General features: G+C 41.2%; 1 protein-coding gene and 1 long non-coding RNA gene across 2 annotated transcripts in view; both read left to right on the top strand.

Annotated features, from left to right (window-relative positions):
- The window catches only part of LOC145440953 (uncharacterized), an 87,109-nt gene that overhangs the window by 35,607 nt on the left and 31,884 nt on the right, over positions 1-19,618 (top strand). The window lies entirely within an intron of this gene.
- On the top strand, positions 8,036-10,658 carry LOC145441293 (uncharacterized). The gene is made up of 3 exons (XR_013915791.1): positions 8,036-8,183; positions 9,825-9,941; positions 10,533-10,658. It is a non-coding gene; the product is annotated as an uncharacterized LOC145441293 (long non-coding RNA).

Raw genomic sequence — 19,618 nt, 5'->3', positions numbered from 1 at the left:
TTTCAAAACTTTTCTAGTGTGCTACAAGCCGAAAAAGTTTGGGAACCACTGCATTTTTACACATCCTACGCGTGCTTACCTTCCCACGTCCGTGTGTGGTTGCATTCCCTCTTACTTCGTTTGTGCTTAGTCTAGTTTTTCAAGCATCATTTGGATTCAATCACTGTATCTGATTTATACCGCTATATAATACTGGGTTAGGTTATGTTTTCTTGTATCACCTTTAAGGTGTGAATACACACTCTTATCGCTATGAACGTACGCTTGTAACAATTCCGCTAGGTGACTTCTGTAAATCCCATACCCGTACACTAAACTGGTTGGTAGGTATAATGCATCTCAATTGCCATTTGAGATTTACGGAAATATCTCCGCCGTATACTAATTCTTATCACATTTAAGTTCGCACATATCACGCCAAACAAGATCCCCCGAGCATTTGCGCGGCCTGGGAATAGGCTTGGGGGTGGTCGGACTTGTGCTGTTCGCTGGAGGAATATCACTCCTGATCTTGGCTCTTGTACTTGTGAACTCTGGATTCGTCGGTGGCGCTATATCGTTGCTAGCCCCTGGGATTTTGTTCGTGGCTTTGGGTGTGACGAAATACATGGCAGGGAAAAGAGCAGCTCAGAATAACACAAACAATGTGAATGGGATGTCGAATACTGCTACCGCCGGTGCATTTCAGCCGGCTTCCGCTGCTACCGCAGATGCGTACGGATTCCAACAGAAGCAATTGCCTGGCTCGCCGCCTCCGTATTCATACAATAACTACTCATCTGCGGTACCACCGCAGACGACGCAAACTAAGGCTGCCTGAATTGCTGTAACGTGGTGACAATCTTTTTGACTACATATTCGATTTTATACTACGTTAGATGTAGCTATTTGCGTCTCAGAGCGTTCAAGTGTTGACGACAATGCCTTATAAGTAGAGCCCCACCGTTCACCCACTATTCGCCGATAATATCGAGTCGATATCAGACGTGGAAAGAAATATCGGTTGCGGCCATTGCAGGTATGAAAATATCGGCAATGTTAGTGACGTCACGGCATTGTAGGGAGTAGTGGAACGATAATCTGCGACTGCTGGACCGGGAATATTGATCCATTTGTTATATCTTAAATGTGACCGGATACAGCCTTTCTAGTGTATGTCAAGCCCAAGCGCATAGCAGTGACTGTAAATCTGTTCGAATAAATACTCTGACGTTTTTGAAATGAGCCTTACGCTAGATGTCATATCTTTTGAATATTAACTGAATATATATCGGGGTGATAGTTTTCGGTTTTATCTGTATCGGCTAAGACATCAGTATCGTTCGAGCTGTATTATCACTGAACAAGCTTCTAACAATTCTCAAAAGTGCCGAGTACATAATATTGTTTCTATAATTTACGCTGCATTTCGTTCCATGACTTGGTGAAATATTTCGAAACGCGAATAATTTTCAAGTTTCATACATATATATAAGCACGGTTTTGTTATGTTATACATATATACGTTATAAGCTATTCACATGAATTCTGAGAATGCAATATTTGGACTGCTATCGATATAGGTGCGATATTGGATTATTGCTGGATTGCTTCGATTTATTTATAGGCTACTGCATGCCTCTTCAAGAGACGACCTTGAGCTCTGTGATAACAGTATAAACTCCACTGATATTTTATCCACAGTTACCTATTTACAGTGTTCTCTTTTATTCTAATACATCTTATGTGCAGAGGGTCTTATCCATATGAGGAACTAGGGGTGAATATATTGGAAGAAAAGCAGGCAGTAAAAGGTCACAACTTCACGTCAAAATACAGTCACATTGGGCGGGTTGGTCTCTTCTTCAAGTGGGATTTAGAACGTATTATGTCAGGAGCGGGCTATACCATAAGCTAATCGTGTATTTATCCACCTATACAAGTTTTACCTATACCTATACAATATTTTATACACCTATAAGATCGTATATAATGAGAATTTTAAGTTTAAAGAATAGAGGGCAAAAATAGTATTTAATGAATTTAATAACGCAATATACTATACACTAGCTGTTGAAGTCAATAAGATCTATGGTCTTGGTAAACCTTGGTAAAAACCGCACGTGAGCATCAGTTGGATTGGAACGCAGCCTGGTCTGTTCATTTTCATGGTAGAAAATATTCGCTCACAAATGTATGTAGACCCGAAAAGAACAAGTAGCTTAATGGCCGCACCTTTCATGTAAACCGGAAACTCTCTGCGAACCGCTTAAAATCCCTTCGCTGCCCGGATGTTGCCCGCCCCTGTATTATGTAGTAAACTGCTAAAAACCGAGTCGTGGAATTTAAGAACCCAGTAATTTGATCACATTTCATCCTAATAGATAAGGCTATAGAAAAGATTCGACGGACGGGAATCCATTTGACGCAGATACAGAATCGTGCCGTGACACACCAGGCCTTAATCAGGCGATTATTTTTTGACATGTCAATTTTGGCAAACTTGCTTTAGTAGGTCCGAAGTTTTTACACGCTCACGCGGATATCTCAAATCTGAATCTGATATTTGACTACGTTGTCGACATTGGTTCTTATAGCACAGTCGTTCTCAAAGTATGTGGGTGGTACGCAAGATGTTATCAAAACTCAGAAGTGGGCAATGTTGGCAACATTTTCGATTGAAGCAACGGGAGTGTTACTACTTACTAGGTTTCCAGCAGTATACACTGAACATCATTGCTGCCAGCAAACAACCGCTGCTATTGAACTTTATTTCTATTCTTGCCAAACTACTTCGTATAAGGACAGACAATGCCAACCAGAAATGCAGGAAAATACTACAATTCTAACAGTATATCCAACAATACCTAATTTGAATATTTGAGGGCAACATTTTATCAAAATTAAGTTTTTTAATGTCAAAAACTGTCAAAATTTTCATTTTTTATGGCAAAATATTCTGTTTTTGAAATTAAAAAAAATCGCTCTAGTATAATGACACGTATGGCGTCACAATGTACAAGTCGGAAATGAGAGGGCTAAGGTTTCTTTCATCCTCTTGCTACACCAATGATGACAACCCAGGACTAACAGCAAGGATCATAATTTCGATTATATAATAGCTGGAAGTTAACGTATCCTAGAATTCCTCGGGGGTCATATGTCACGTGTCGTTCAAAATAGTATTCAATAAAATCGGACTATAGTGATATAGATGTAGTTATACGATACTGCAGTAGGTAATTAGTATTGTAATTGCCATATTGTAATATGTGATTTATCAATTTTTGGTAAACATTTACGGCACTGCCGCAATTATAAATCGCGGATTTAACGCAATGCATTATTCTGTGGAGTCGGTCTAAAAACTTCAAGCCTTAAAATCATTACAAGGAAGTAATTGTACTTAAATGGAAAAGCCGCATGAATTGATAGTATAACTGGATTGAATGTTCTGGCATATCACCGTCAGCAGTCACATGACTTGCTCAGCATGAGAACGAAACTTCTTTCTCAACTTCTCTCCACTATCCCATTCACCGAAATCACGCTTGAAATTGTTTGAAGCTGGCTCGTTTCGCTGTCACAGCCACGCGCATTTCTCACCATGGTGGCCTTAAGTCCCCGGTCACGTGGACGGAGTCCAGAGAGGAAAAGATTTGATTGGTTTGCTTCTCGACTTTGTATAGCAACAGCGATAGCCATAACATAATAACTAGGGATGGTGTGAACGTGAGATTCACGTTCGCGTTATGTGTGTGAACCTCAGAAATTTAGAGGTTCATGTTCACAAACCTTGGTAGGTTCTGCACTGTGAACCTTTTTCATATATAACAATTTTCACGTCATTGTGACATCTTTGGTTGATATTCACTGTATTTCAACTGCGGGTCACTCTATGCTCGAAATATCCAGCTTTCCGTTCGTGAATATTTAGTGACTCTCTGCTGTGATCTTGATCTGCAATCACACAACATCACGACGCTAGCTGAAGGTAGTCAGCGAGTGCGATGCGAAAAATCTACAAGCGTATGGGGTCCATCTCGATTTCACAATGTTTATTGTATCATAAAAACCAAACACGTGCGACTGTGGTGTCGGCTACTGCTCTATAACTTGGTAATGGGGTAATATCGGTAGCAAGTATAGAAACCCGTTTTACTCTCTGCTCGATATCAACGTGGCAATACTTAGACGCCGAATACATTGTCCGGTCTGGCCTAGACCGTTAAGGCGTAAGCTTATATTCCCCTGCAAGTCCTCGTCGAAATCGTTGGCAAAGCGACGAAAGATATTGATTTTACGGAATTATTATATCATTTGATTGCTCGAGTTAATACATTTGGCGACGTTTAAAAAGTCAGTATGGACTTCAGCATTGACGCATTATGTAGCCCGAGTCGTCGCTAGGCATCGTGTACATTAATATATCCCTTCACTGAAATATAGGGTTGGAATTCGCGATAGGACGTCACGTGACGTCATGAGGTTCACGTTCGCGTTCACACAGAACCTTTCAAAAAGGTTCGCGTTCACACGAACCTGAACCTTTCAGAGGTTTACACCATCCCTACTAATAACCTAGTAGTATGCGGACTCCGTGAATGATTTAGCAATCCTGCAGACATATTTCAGGCACGCACGGGAATGCTACGAGAACGGTTGACATGGTTTTCCAACTACCCGTTACTATAACTATAACGAATTGGTATCCTAGTATTGCGATGCATCATCGATTGTTCCATCCATCTGTTTTGCGATATGAATGAAAAGTTAGTTCCGAAACCGCTGGATAGCTGAATAATCTATCATTATTAAATTACACATTGCAATGATAGATTACCATGTATATAAGTTTATCAAACCCTGAAAACCGTACGTTCCAATTTTTTCATGGTTGTCTGACAATCTTCAAATGCATGAGTGGCGATTTACTCTACATCACAAGCTTCATATTTCATCGCTATTTGCAGCAGAATCACGACTTCAAGGAGGGGGCCACGGAACATTCCCAAATCGGAAAATGGGCCACGGCCGAAAAAAAGGTTTAAAATATATCTGGCCTGGCTTAGGCAATGTAACGAAGAGGCATGCACACTGAATGAAAAGTAAAATAAGATAATACAAAAGTTGGCATGTGACGGAAGGCGAAATCGATAACTCAGGATTTACTCCGGTGATCTTGGGGGCCGACTAGTATTCATTCAGTAAAAATTGCTTGTGTTTCGACTATAATGTGGACGTGCTTGACTACTGTCGAATAGCAGGCGAGATACTGTTCCACACTTGAGGTCCGTCATACTGGATAGAGCGATGATCTTTCAAGTCGACCATGATAGTTATTAGTAATAAGTTACTCACTAAGCGCTTTTCGACAGAATCTCCTCAGTAGCGAAGATCAGTAGTACGGTGAAGCAAATTCGAAATGTATTAAGTAATAATTTATCTGTGTGAAGTAATTATACATAAAACAAAAAAGTAGTAGGGTGATGTATGGTAGTGCTGGTTCACAAATAATCTTAAAAAGTACATATTCGGTTAATAGCCGAAAACAGCATTCCAGCACATTACTTATAGTTCCAACGCTATATGGCAGGGGCGGGCAACTTCTCCAGTCGGCGGGCCGGATATAGGAAAATTAGGTACTTTGCGGGCCGGATGGCTAAATCGATACATTATTCGCCCATTTATCCACATATACAAGGAATTAATGGTATTTAATGAATGTATTTTATCGACAGCAATGTCACTTCAAAGCCATTTCTCGCCGAAAATGCCGAAGACAATATGGATTTGAGAACATCATTGTCTTACAGGCGCCGCCATGTCTGCTTCTCTCTGATCAATCAACACACGGTGGAATCCATAGTTAAGATTTCAAGGCGTTCGATAAGCCAGGTACCCTCAATTCACCAAGACATCAATTCATTAGGGTTGAGTAGGTGGCGAGATATCGTAGTTACAACACCAATGAGTTGTGGATTCGAGTCCGGCAGGGGTCGACTCCAGAATTCCTACTTAAGTGTTGGAGTTTTATCTTATAGGCTCTTCCTCGCCATCTCATCCGCATAAGCGGTAACTTGTAAAAGCCTAGAAATGTCCCGCGCTTACGGAATCAAAAATGAGAAATATCGATCCGGTGTAAATGACCATTGTAGTTGACTAACACCATGCTTATACCACAAACCACATTAGGGTTGAGTAAATCGTAAATGCCGATAATGTAACTCTACTCGCTTCGACGGACTTACGCGTAAGCACCACTCTCGCACGCTGCGCACACACGTATGTAATAACATACAGTACCTAAAATTAGTCGTGGTAAGCAAGTACTGGAAAATCTCGGCAGACTGGGGCCGCGGGCCACATTTTCACGAGAAACTGTCTGCGGGCCGGATAATATCCCGTCGCGGGCCGTATGTTGCCCGTCCCTGCCATATGACTGATATGAGGTATGGGTTTAACATGTTTTAACATGATTGATATACATGCGTGTATATTGTAAAATACCGATTGCAATAAAATTTTACTTGTGAACACAAATAAACAACCATGCACTCGGTTTCTAATCAATCTCAATTGTGCAGGAATGGGGTATCGCATACTGCGTGCAAGATTTGTATACTTGGCTGCACGTGGCACATACACGAAATTCATATTGTAATAAAGTTTACTCGTGAACAATTGAAAGGGGATTCACACTTTCACACGACTGTCTTTCAAGTTGCGTCGATCAATTACGGAGAGGAATGAGGCAAGGTGTCGCATGTGTCGAGTTTTCAAATATGTAGATTGCAAGAAAGGTTATTCGTAAAATGGCATTAGCAACGACACGAGCATGAAATATGATGTCAGAAGTTTTGAACACGATTTATATTTCTGCACGCACCAGGCATGGTGTCGCATGTGTCGAGTTTCTAAATCTACGTTGTTAGTAAGGTTACTCGTAAAACTGCATTAGCAAGACTTGAGCTTGAAATATGATATCGGAAGTTTCGAAAACGATTGATATTTCTGCGCAAGAAAGGTAACTGGCTGAAGTAAATGAGTATAAACACACGATTTATCACGAATTATAGAGCAGCACGATGTATGATATCACATGCTTCGAACAAGATTTATATATTTCTAAGCATTGGTGCGAAATACACATTTTAATATAGTTTGCCCGAAATCGTGCACTGGTAGTGATAGGCTATCCTCACTGGTGCGCAGTAATTGAGTGGTAGGCTATGCTACATGACATCGAATTTTGCAAGTAGTGCTGATATATTATTAGTTGCATGGATACAGGTGTGAAAAATCGATCTTAATCAGGGGCGACCTTTAGTCCGCGAACGATATTTGTCCAGCTGGCGAGGAGAATTCAAATATAGGCTATTTATCTTGGCATTTTACAGAAATAAAACGAAAAGTAGAATTTATTTGGCATTCATGATATGTTGACTTCACGCCTATACACCAATTTCATGTTGTGTTTTGATAACATTGATAGTATACGTACGGTCGTACGCCTTTCAGAAATTGATCATAGTAAATGCAACAGCGTACATGCGGCGCTGATATAAGCTTGCTCGGGGTGTTTCTAGTTTAACTTCAATTTTACCTTCTATCAGATAACTCAGTGTTCATCAACCTTGCTCTAAATTGGTCTGAAAGCAGTTGAGGAAAGGTGTCGTATTCCAGTCGGCAGGATATGAGCTCTTTGTTCTTTCAAACAGGCACAGGTTCAAACTGAGGGAGTAAAATGCATTGAGATTGACATTTTGTACTAGTAACTCTTCATATTAATCAATGCAGAACAGTGATGTATTTTCCAGATATTGTTGATTCTGCAGTATTAAGAGTTTGCAAAACACTTGGCATTTTCTACAACATCTTTAAACATATTTGGCGAGTAGTGTACCTCGTGATTTTCTCATTTTGGATCAAAAAGGCCGAAAAACACTGAGATAACTGACACAGTTGGCTCCATATTGTCGACGACGAAGTTATGTAGAGTTAATACCAGGATGATGGTTATATGCGACAACCTAATTTTTACATTTATATCTTTATTGCAATGAAATAATGTTTTACCAGACTACCATTTGTGAAACAAAAGCCGAAGATGCCGGTGGCTAATAGAATTGTATTTTTATTATTCGTACTCATCATGGCAACGTCGATTTTTGCATCGTCCTTGGGAATCGTCCGAGAGAGAAGTAAGTATATACAAGCAATATTTGGGTATTCGCAAACTGCCTAGTAACCAGGGTTATAATGACTCGACCAAGTGATATCACTCGAGACATTCTATATCACTAGATTCAAGTCTCGTGTATCAGGACTTATATTTTGAGAATAGGACCAGAAACCGCCTTTTATCTGTTTTGATGAACATCTTATGGGTAAAGAAATGGGCATATTATAAATGCAAGAACTTCGATATCACACAAGAGCAATGTTACCTCTAAGCTGCGCACCTGCGCAAATGCGCAGTGCTGACACGGTCTCTGTGCACAGAAAATCTAAGTTGCGCACAGAAAATCCGAAGTGATGACTTTTTTTAGTCGTTACGTCCAAGGGTCTGCGCAGTGAATTGGTGAGTGTGCGCAGACTCATCAAAAATTAGAGGGAACATTGCACAAGAGTATCAAAAAATTGAGTTGAACCTTATTTCAACTCGATAATGAACAATGACACTATGATTTGGACTCGGACTCAAGTCTCAATTCCAAGACTCGGACTCGACCATTTACTAACTGACCTGTTGCAACGTAGGCCTAAAAAATTAATCGCAAGTTATACATAGTCTCTCCATAATATTGCCCGAAATCAGCGTTGTATTGTAACCAAGTCACAAGATTCCGAGTCACTAGTCAATGTCACTTTTATGGTTTTGACTCGAGTCAAGACTAATCATTTTCAATTCCTCACCGAGTCAAGTCAAGGTCCAAGTCAGCTGGTGAAGGTTCGAGTCCGAGTCCTATTGTTTTGACACGAGTCCATGAAGTCATGATGTTCACTGGTCAGTTTTCAGTTCAATCCGACTCAATCCACTTTTTTCAACTCTGCTCGAGTGATGTAGAATGACTCGCCTTCATCATATAGTAATGTTCCTCAGTTTTAACAGTTTCTGGCCCTATTTTTCAAGTATATCAAGACGAAATCAGAAATTAGACGAAATACCAATAATGTGGTAACTGTACTGTTGTTCGAAGTTATAACGAAATGTCTGTCTTGGCCGTCCCAGTCTCGAGTCATATAAACCACATGAACATAGTGTGCTAAATAATGTGAACACAGCAAGATGGAACGGCTCACCGCATTTGGGTTACGTCATACTTCCCATTTGACCAAATGCAATTTTACGACCCTTTTTGACCGGCTTGTCGAGCGCTAAATGTAATAAAACGGGCATCAATGGAAAGCTGCTGCTGTACTGAATACGAAAATATAAAGTTAATGCTGCTCCTGGCCCTGGAACCCCCCAAAACCAGCCTCGAATTATGCATTGTGATCGAGCTTGCAATTGTAACGCAACAATTCTGTCTGGCAAAACGAGACTACAGCTCAGGAAAAAGAGCCAGACAGCGTTGTTCCGTCACAATCCCAAACTCGACCTCAATGCAAAATACGAAGGTGGTTTTGAGGGACTCCCCAACACCATGACACTACCGCGAAACCCATATTGAAATTTGAAAACTGATAATCTGACTGATTTTGTGTGAGTACGGTTTTTCATATATGCACATGCATATATGCGATAGTTCATCTAGCGTTCGTTACGATAAAATGGATTTATGGTAATGATATCTGACATTGAACTATCGATATCGAATGAACTCTTTCATGTTCAACAGTCAGGTCTGCGAGGTCGGCCTGCGAGGATGGAACAGACTGCGCCCCATATCTTTGCCCGATCATCCCAAACGCGATGGCTCTATGCCCAGTGAGCTGTGGCGGTTGCTGAAGGAAAAGTATGATCATTGATCATCCTTGGACATTACGTGATTTGTGCTTCCTTAGCAGCTGTGATCGTCCGACATCAACTCGACATGTTTCACCGACAAATCATTCAAAAGCAGACATGGGTGTTTTAAGGCCCGTATGCCAAATCCGGCCACGATGCTGAACTGTTCGCGAAAATTGCTTGTAATTTACAACATGAAACCTACTTTTGAATGTTAATGTTTGACACTGACAATGACAATGTGACAATAACAATCCAACAGACAATGTCGAGAGGCATTCGCACCTTATTACCAGCGGGTCCTATACTGTCCCATGGTAGAGTTTAGCACGCTTCACCGTCTGCATTCTACAGTAGCCTATATTAATAATATCTTCAACTTTAGCTAAGTCGCCAGATCGTAATGTTATTGCGAATGTTAATGCGTGAACTAAAACCATGGTCATTTTACCAAGGTACACACAGCTCGTGAGTCGTGATGTAGCGACCAATAATTGCTCTGCTAGGCTAGTATGTAGCCGTGTTCAATCGATACATGCACAATGCACATATTGCACATTCACATATTTCAACTATCTTTTAAATGTCTATATTTCAGGTAATCGTCCAAAGGCGAGGAATGGATTACCCCATATTGTCCAAACCTACAACATTTATAACGCCAATAATAATGTATTCTACCATAACATTTAGTACAGCAGCAATAAACTTGTAACCTGAAATTTCGAAATTTGTTTTCTTCACTGTTGTTGTTAGATCAGAATCCAAAGACAAGACCCCAGTGAAAGACCGAAACTTGATGACAAAATACAATCACGATTTTGGCCAAGTGCATGGATTTAAAACGTATTTTTGAGGCAACTGCTAAAATCGTATCATGGAATTTCGTTTTCAAAGTGATCAGGCTTTATCAAGATACGACCGACGGAAATATATCTGGCATAGATGTGGAATCACACCGTGACACAATAGACCAGTGGTTCCGAAGCGGGGCTCCAGCCATGAAATGGGCGATTGAGGGGTGCTGGCTATATAAGGGGGCAATAGGGGGCGCTGAGAGCAAATGGGGGGTGGTTTCGGTTTAGAAGGCAACTGTTGCGTGGTGTTAGACCGATTGATAAATAAAGAAGGTAAACACTCAGTAAAAATGCAAAATCGATTCAGTGAAGGCAATTTAATCTCGTCCGTCTATTTATTCAGCTGTACCGGAAAAGTCCGTTGTTGCAGGACACTGTTGATCCCGTCCATCATCATCATCAGCGTGTTTCATTGTGTGCTGCGAGAACTACGAAGTATTTGAGCAGTTACTGCAATGTGAGATGGCTTTTCTGCATGATTTTGATCACTGTTTCAAACGATCGCGGATTTTCCGCAGGGCTGCGACCGTGGCCTTCGACATGGCGTTCTGGTTCCGAGAAATGGTATCGCTTCTACGTAACGGGTATATTTTCCAAAATTTATGACTGGAAGATATCCGTTCTTAGAAATGATGAAACCTGATAAAGAGGAAAATGACTCCGGATTGAGTGATATGCCCGTGATATTTCACCGAAATTTTACGACACGTGAGCTGTTCCCATTCTCAAGCTTGTACGAGCTACCGGTCCAGTTCGACTATCTACTTTTGATGGAGAAACATAACTCAATCACCTTGAAAAACTGCACGAGGATATGGTGATTTGATTCTAGGATATATTCAAATTAGAAATTTCCTACCGGATATCCAATCTGTAAAATTTCCGAGCATAAAATGATTGAGGAGCTGACAATCTAAAACGATTTTGAGTTCAACCCAACGCTAAATATCTCCAATTAATCGTTCTGGATAGACAATAAATCTAATAGAAATCCTCTCACTGAAGTCGGGTTGACTTTTCGTCGTTGCCCTTCTCCGCTCATATTTTATAGAACGTGTTTTTAGTGCCGTGACCAAGTTTCTGCCTCATCGCAGAAACCTATACTTGACAGTATAGGACGCGGAGATTGGGGATTTTAGAATGTGATTCTTCTTATTGAAACTCAAGCCTAATATGATGAGGATAACGATAGTGATACACCAGCTTCATCTGTCTATCTTTATTAGCTGTAATAAATGCAGAAAAACTTTTGTTTTGTGATTTACGCGTGGTTAGGGGAATAGGGGCGCTTGCACTTTATTTGGTGTCCAGGGGCGGCAGCTCAAAAAAGTTTGCGAAATACTGTAGTAGACGATTCGTATTGAATCCGATTTCATCCTGAAACTATAGTAGGCTATAAGCCTTAGTTTTAATATTTACTTATGGGTTGGCGTACATATTTCGTAGGACAGGACAGTGGCTCTTAAACTTTTTTGTCCGCGACCCCAATCTGAATTTTAGTGGCATCTCGTGACCTGGACCACGCATATTAAATGTTAGTATGTTATGTTTTACGGGTAGTTATGACATATAGAGAATAGTGCGGAGCATGGACCGGAGCCGGATTCGATATTCGGCCAGATTTTTTCAATTTTGGCCGGGGCCGGATTAGTACTTTTTGTGATACGGCCGGAGTCGGATCGGACCCGGATCAGTAGTTTTTTGATACAGCCAGAATCGTTAATAATAAGCATGACTTTTGTACTTGACAACTACCAACCACACGTCAATAACCGCCAAGCCAGTGCGAAAATAAACGAGCCATATCTGTAAATTCACATAACACCGTACCGTACCGAATGTATGCACAATTGCACAGTCATCACAACAGTCCTTTTTGACTAGGCATTTTTCCTCCAATATTATATCATTGTGTCCTATGTAGCGCGAACACAAGCAAATCTCACGGCTCAGTGAAATTGGTCTACGTCACACTTTCCATTTGGTCAAAGACAAGTTGACGGTAATTTTTGACCAGAATGTCGAGCACTAAATTTAATAAAACGGGTATCAATCGAAAGCTACCGCGGTAGTGATTGCGAAAATATAAATTTTATTCTTCTCGTGGTGCTGGAACCCTCCAAAATCGGGCTCGAATGTTGCATTGTAACGGAGTTTGGTATGGCGACGCAACGATGCCGTCTGGGAATAGGTGAGGAGCAGCGAAAACTGTAACCGTATTGGCCATTGTTGCGCAACCGATTGAACATTCACACTGTAACTCTCGTGCGCACTTCCTCCTCAGCTGCTCAGACGTCATCTTTGCGTCACAATACCAAACTCAGTTACAATGACATATTCGGGGGTTCCAGAACCATGAGCAGATTAAATTCATATTTTCGCAATCAGTACCGCGGTAACTTTCGATTGATACCCGTTTCATCTAATTTAATGCTCCGCACGATGGTCAAAAATTACCTTTTGACAACTTGAAAGTGTGACGCAGGATTGTAACCAAGTCACAAGGTTCCGAGTCACTGTGTGATTATCTCTTACTACTATCTCTCTCTCTAGTAGTTTCCCTAAACGCATGAGTGATCTCGTCTTCTTGTTGTTGTGATTGTGCGACGTGCGTGCATGTATGTATCAGCACCCACGTCTTGTGAGTTGTTGTAGCAATAGGGATTAGGCTAGTCGATGCAACTGTTCTTTTGTATTTCAGTTTGATCATTTATTACGGTATTTAACCTATGAATAAATGCAAAGTTGCACATGATCAAACTTAATACAACCAGGCCACCACTATTTAGTCGTTGTTGACCGCTTCAGCAACTGGCCAGAGATATTCCATGTGAAGCACGGTGGGCAAACGTCTGGAGCCCTCGGACTCCAAGATGCATTACGAAGTTACTTCGGCACGTTTGGTGTGGCCGAAGAACTTAGCAGTGACGGGGGACCCGAGTTTGCTGCGCACAGCACTCGGGAATTTTTTCGAAAATGGGGGGTGCGCCACAGGCTGTCGTCAGCCTACCACTCCAGGTCAAATGGCCGCGCGGAGGCTGCGGTGAAATCGATGAAACGACTCCTTCTCGGCAACATTTCGCAGGATGGCAGCATCCGGACCGATGCAATTACTCGGGCATTGCTACAGTTTCGCAATTGCCCCGACCCTGCGAATGGACTCTCCCCTGCAGAAATAGTATTTGGCAGGACTTTGAAAGATGCGTTGCCGATCAAAGCATGGGTTCCAGTTTTCACACAGCGCAACATCAGGCCATTATGGAGGAATCTCTGGCAGAGTCGCGAGCAAACGTTACGTACCAGATTTGCGAAGCAGCTGGAATCTCTGTCGTTGAACACTAAGCCATTATCACCACTTCTTGAAGGTGATGTCTGTCGCATTCAAAACCAAAACGGTGGTTATCCCCTTCCCTGGCACAGAACCGGCACTGTGATTCAGTGCCGAGACCATGACCAGTACCTCGTGAAAGTGGACGGTTCCGGCAGATTGACGCTACGTAACAGGAAATTTCTACGCAAGATTGAGCCGTACTTCCCGAACCAAAAGCACACATATTTTCAGCCAACGGTCTCGTCTCCCGGCACAGCTACGTCACCTCAAGTCGTTTCGCCACCCGCTCTAAGTGGACAGTCGAATGAGGTAGACCCTGGCTTGCTGAGACCCACCGAATCGAGTGCAGAAGATCATCTACCAGCTGAAGTACCGATCGACGACACTAGTGTACCCGCACCGTCTAACAATAGACGCCAGCGCTCAGGCAGAAATGTTACCCCGCCAGTATGGCACAAGGACTACGTTATTGGGGCACAAATTTTATGTTGATTCCCGCTTCAATCGCCATTAGAGTATTTGGTTGGACGTTCTCTACACGCTGTATTTTGAACTCCTCACTCAATGCTCGTTGATTTCGTTAGGAGTTGGGGGGGGATGTGTGATTATCTCTTACTACTATCTCTCTCTCTAGTAGTTTCCCTAAACGCATGAGCGATCTCGTCTTCTTGTTGTTGTGATTGTGCGACGTGCGTGCATGTATGTATCAGCACCCACGTCTTGTGAGTTGTTGGAACAATAGGGATTAGGCTATTCGATGCAACTGTTCTTTTGTATTTCAGTTTGATCATTTATTACGGTATTTAACCTATGAATAAATGCAAAGTTGCACAGTCACAAGTCAATCTCACTTTTATAGTTTTGACTCGAGTCAAGTCAAGTCATTTTCAATTCATCACACAGTCAAGTCCGAGTCCAAGTCACGGAGTCGAGTGTCGAGTCCGACTCATAGTGTTTCGACTCGAATCCGAGTCTAAATCGTTGTGTTTACTGATGTTCAGTTCCGATTTACTGTTATATGAAACCCACTTTTTACAACTCTGTTCGGTGATATCGAATGCTTCGCATTCATAATTTACTACTTTTCGTCACTTTCAGCAGTTTCTGATAACATTTTCAAGTATCAGTACTGATAGACGAAATAATAATAGCGTGATAACTAGGGCGATTTTTTTTGACATGTCAAAAAAAGTCAAAATTAGGTCAAAATTGTAGCGTTAGGTCAAAATTTGTCAAAATTGTTTACAAAATCAAACATTTTTTTACCTCTACATTTAGTTTGTATCGTAGATTTTGCGCTGTCTGTGAACTTATCATTTGATAATTTACAGCCTGTAGCCTACTTTATAGGCCTACCGTTGTAAACGGCCCATCGTCTGCTCATTGTGAATCATAAACGGTTAAATGAAACAAATAGTGACATGGTTTTATGGTCAACGTACCGCAATATCCTAACTGAAGCAAGACTGCTTGGGCATTGCATGGTTCTTACATCAAGAAGCGCAAGCTGAAAAATTGTGATATAGACAACATTGTCAGAATGAAGCAACACGGCGCATCACCAGCAAGCAGTGTGCACACAACTTCAGTGTTGTCAGCTAACAACAGCTGCTGTTGAACGTTCTTTCTCCATTCTTGACAAGCTACTTAGTAAGAACAGACACTTTCTACCCGAGACAGCGCAGTGGTATAATCCGGGGCTACAACACCAATGGGTGTGGGTTCCATTCCGACCGAGGTCGACTTCATAATTCCGATAGCTAAGTGTTGGAGGTTTACCTAGGCTCCTCCTCGCCACCTCATCCGCGTAAGCGGTGTCTTACAAAAAAGCCTAGAGGTGGGCCGTGCTATATGTTGGCAGTTACGGAAAATAATGAAGAATATCGGCCTGGTGTAAATGACCATAGTAGTTGACAAACACCATGAATACCACAAAACAAACACTTTCTCTGCGAGAATGTAGGAAAGTATCTTTCGTTGTACTACAACAAATTTTAATTATTCCACCATAATACGTAACTACTGCAATTCTTCATAGGGCCAGATTTCGTTAAAATACTCGTCTTTTCATGTAAAAATTTGTCAGTTTTTAAGCCAAAAACGTTCTTTCAGGCCAATCTACTTTGTAAGGACAGACAGCTCCAACCAGAAATGAAGATAAGTAGTACAATTTTAACATTATGTGCGAAAACACCTAATTTGCATACGTGAGGTCAAAATTTGGTCAAATTTCAGTTTTTTTAGGTAAAAAAAAGTCAAAATTTAGATTTTTTAGGTCAAAATCTTCCGTTTTTTAGGTCAAAAAAAAAATCGCCCTAGTGATAACTTTACTATTTTTCGAAATTTCAATTTCGAAATTTCTCGACCCATATGACTTGGTACGAGTCTTGCGAAATGACTCGAGTACAAGTCGAGTCAATTCACAAATTGTCTCGAGTCATTTTTCATTTTTCAAAACCGGCATTAGTATTTGAATGTACGATAGGTTCTAGGGTTGGTGCGAACGGTCGGTACTCGTTCGCTATAACAACCTTGATCATTCAGAGGGTATTAGAGAACCCAACTCGCAAAGACGAAGATGTTGGTCTGTATTCGTGTAAGATCTAACTGTTTGCTAATAATTCCATCATTTCAATACACCACAAGACTGCGATACAATGAAGGATGGAAGATGTCAAAACAAATCGGAGTAGCCTTCGAAATCAGACACCCTCCTGGCCTAGGCTATGTAAAATTGTAGGCATGCACACTGATTGTAAAGTAAAAGAAGATAATATAAAAGGACAAGTGATAAAATGGCGGCATGTGTCAGAAGGCGAGATCAATATGCCAGGTCGTCGTCCGGTCAACTATAGTGCGATAACTACAGTATTGCTAACTGGAGCTAACTAGTAGTGCTACTTAGTAGACCCAAATCTTGAAACTTATATTGAATAAATCTGCTATTGATAGGGTACAATCACATCAACATATAGTGACCTCAATGCATCAACGACAGACTTGTACAAACAACTGGATTTTCACAAAGCGCAACTAGAACTAACATTTTCCGGTTTTCAAAATCCGAAACTATAGAACTAGAACTAGAACTACCCAATTTTCAAATTACACCACTAGAACTAAAACTATAACCTCTCAATTTTCAAAATCCGCGACTAGAACTAGAACAGCTACTCAATTTCAAAATCAGCAACTAGAGTCAGAATTAGAAATACTAAAAAACCGTTAGTTAGCTGCCATCAACTAACTAAATGTACAAGTCTGCCTGACTAGCTTTACTGGTAGTCGAACGCCGATTCTGACACCAAAGAAATAGAACAATCGGACTCGAAACCATGGATATCCTAACTTCTGACTTCTTGCGGCTTGATGAAGATATGCCGACATCTTGTTCCACATCCTTAGTTCGTGAACTGTAGGCTAGCTAGGGTTTATCGTACACATGTGGTAGTTTTTTGATAAAACTACTAATAAATCCGAACCGAGCCGACTCACTGAAAATTAGGGGTTTCTCCCTAAGACTTGTAGATTAGCATAGGACAGACCTGCGCATTTTACTTTTGTTCCACTTTTTGCAAGAAATATTGTTGTAATAATGCACATCAAATCATTTAGCGTGTCTTGAAAAATCATCTTGCGTGCCACGTTTGGCACGCGTGCCAGGGGTATCCGTTCCCTGGCGTAATCTATATTGTAAATAAAGACGATACAACATGGATTGTTTAAGTCGGGATTATGACCCAAGCACGCAGTCACTCGACTGAGGATGTGAGAATTGAATTATGAAAACCTGCCTGCGAAATTAACAAAACAGAACGATTTTACCAAACTACACACCGCTCGGGATAGTGACGAAGCTGCAACATCCAATACATTTTGGTTTCTTAATAGAAGGATCTGTCTAGCTAGGGGTTGATGTGATTAATATGAGTTAACAATGTTTCTTGTTTACCATTGTTTTGAATAATTACGTGGCGTAAATATTATTTTTGTACTTAGTCTCTAAATTCTTAATAGGCTAATAGTAATACATCCACCCAGAAGCTTGTGTTAACAACGTAATTCACTGCTTTCAACTATTGAAATAGTAGAAAATAATACACCGCAGAATATAGTGGAAACTTTTGACTATGCTCGCCAACGTATTTCCTGCCTGTCATTCTCACAAAAATAGATGCTCATCTGCGACGGGGGGTTCCCGAATCATTAAAGGTTAAGAACCGTACAGAACTGAATTTCATTCTCCTTTACTAAACACAATGATGTTTATTTTATCGGAAATATCACACACTGATTCGACATTTCAAAGGAACGGGATTTCGGGTTTTAAATGGGAGAGATTTCTACCCCCAAAAGTCACCCGCTGGCTACGCTACTGTTACCAGTGATTGCTCTGAGCACGCAATAGCTGCACAAATGTACAGACATCACTGAACAGTATATTCATATGGAAATGAACCCGAATATTGTCGGCTGACACTCGTCAGTTTTTTTTTATATTCATGGTGTTTCTACTGCATCGGTTATTTTACACCAGGCCGATATTCTTTATATTTGCTACGATACGGCCAATCAAGGTTTCAGGGCTTCAAAAGTGAAAACTAGTATAGAAACTGTAATTCTCGGTGATAAATTGACTTTCAGTAGCGAGGAGCGTATAATTTCAGTACTCGAACGAATCAATGAAATTACGACTCGATTCAGATTCGAGTACTCGAAACATTGTGCCCAGCCCTAACGGTAACATAACAATCCCAACCGAATCCATTTTCGTCTTTATTGCGGAAGTGATCAAAAATACCCTTCTGTCGTTTGCGGAGAACAAAACAGTTGATATCGAGTCGATCATCGCGAAGTCCGCGAGCGAGAACCTCGGTATATTGGTACCGATTCCAAGACTTAATAACGAAGCAGCAATGGACCTATCTGCAAACAGAGCTACTACACCAAATACCACGGATTCCAATGTTGGACCTCTCGGATCTGCCAACAGAGCAGCAACACAGACCATAGATCACAACGTAGAGCCGGTCATTTCTACCCCTGAAGTCCAACGTTTTGAGTCACACGGCAACCACTTCACAACACGAATTACTTTGTGCAAATATCCCTCAACGCCATACACGACTGGTGCCAAAAGTGGGGCTTCATTATTTCGGAATCCAAGACTGTGGCTATGATATTCTCTCGCAAACGCAATTTCCCCCAGGTGTACTTGCATCTCGGAGGCAAATTCATTTCAGTGCAAGATACGGTGAGGTAGGGATGGTGTGAACGTGAGGTTCACGTTCGCGTTCTGTGTGTGAACCTCGGAAATTTGGAGGTTCACGTTCACAAACGAACCTTGGTAGGTTCTGCACTGTGAACCTTTTTTACATATTACAATTTTCACTTCATTATAACATCTTTGGTTGAAATTTATTGCATTCAACTGCGGGCCACTCTATGCATGACGCTGACAGCATAAAAAATTCAACACTAAACGAGCATGCACCA

The sequence above is a fragment of the Botryllus schlosseri genome, chromosome 6 (assembly GCF_051294905.1).
Source record: "Botryllus schlosseri isolate E-star chromosome 6, Bs_hap1, whole genome shotgun sequence".
Lineage (NCBI taxonomy): Eukaryota > Metazoa > Chordata > Ascidiacea > Stolidobranchia > Styelidae > Botryllus > Botryllus schlosseri.
This window is presented reverse-complemented; position numbering and strand designations above follow the sequence as displayed.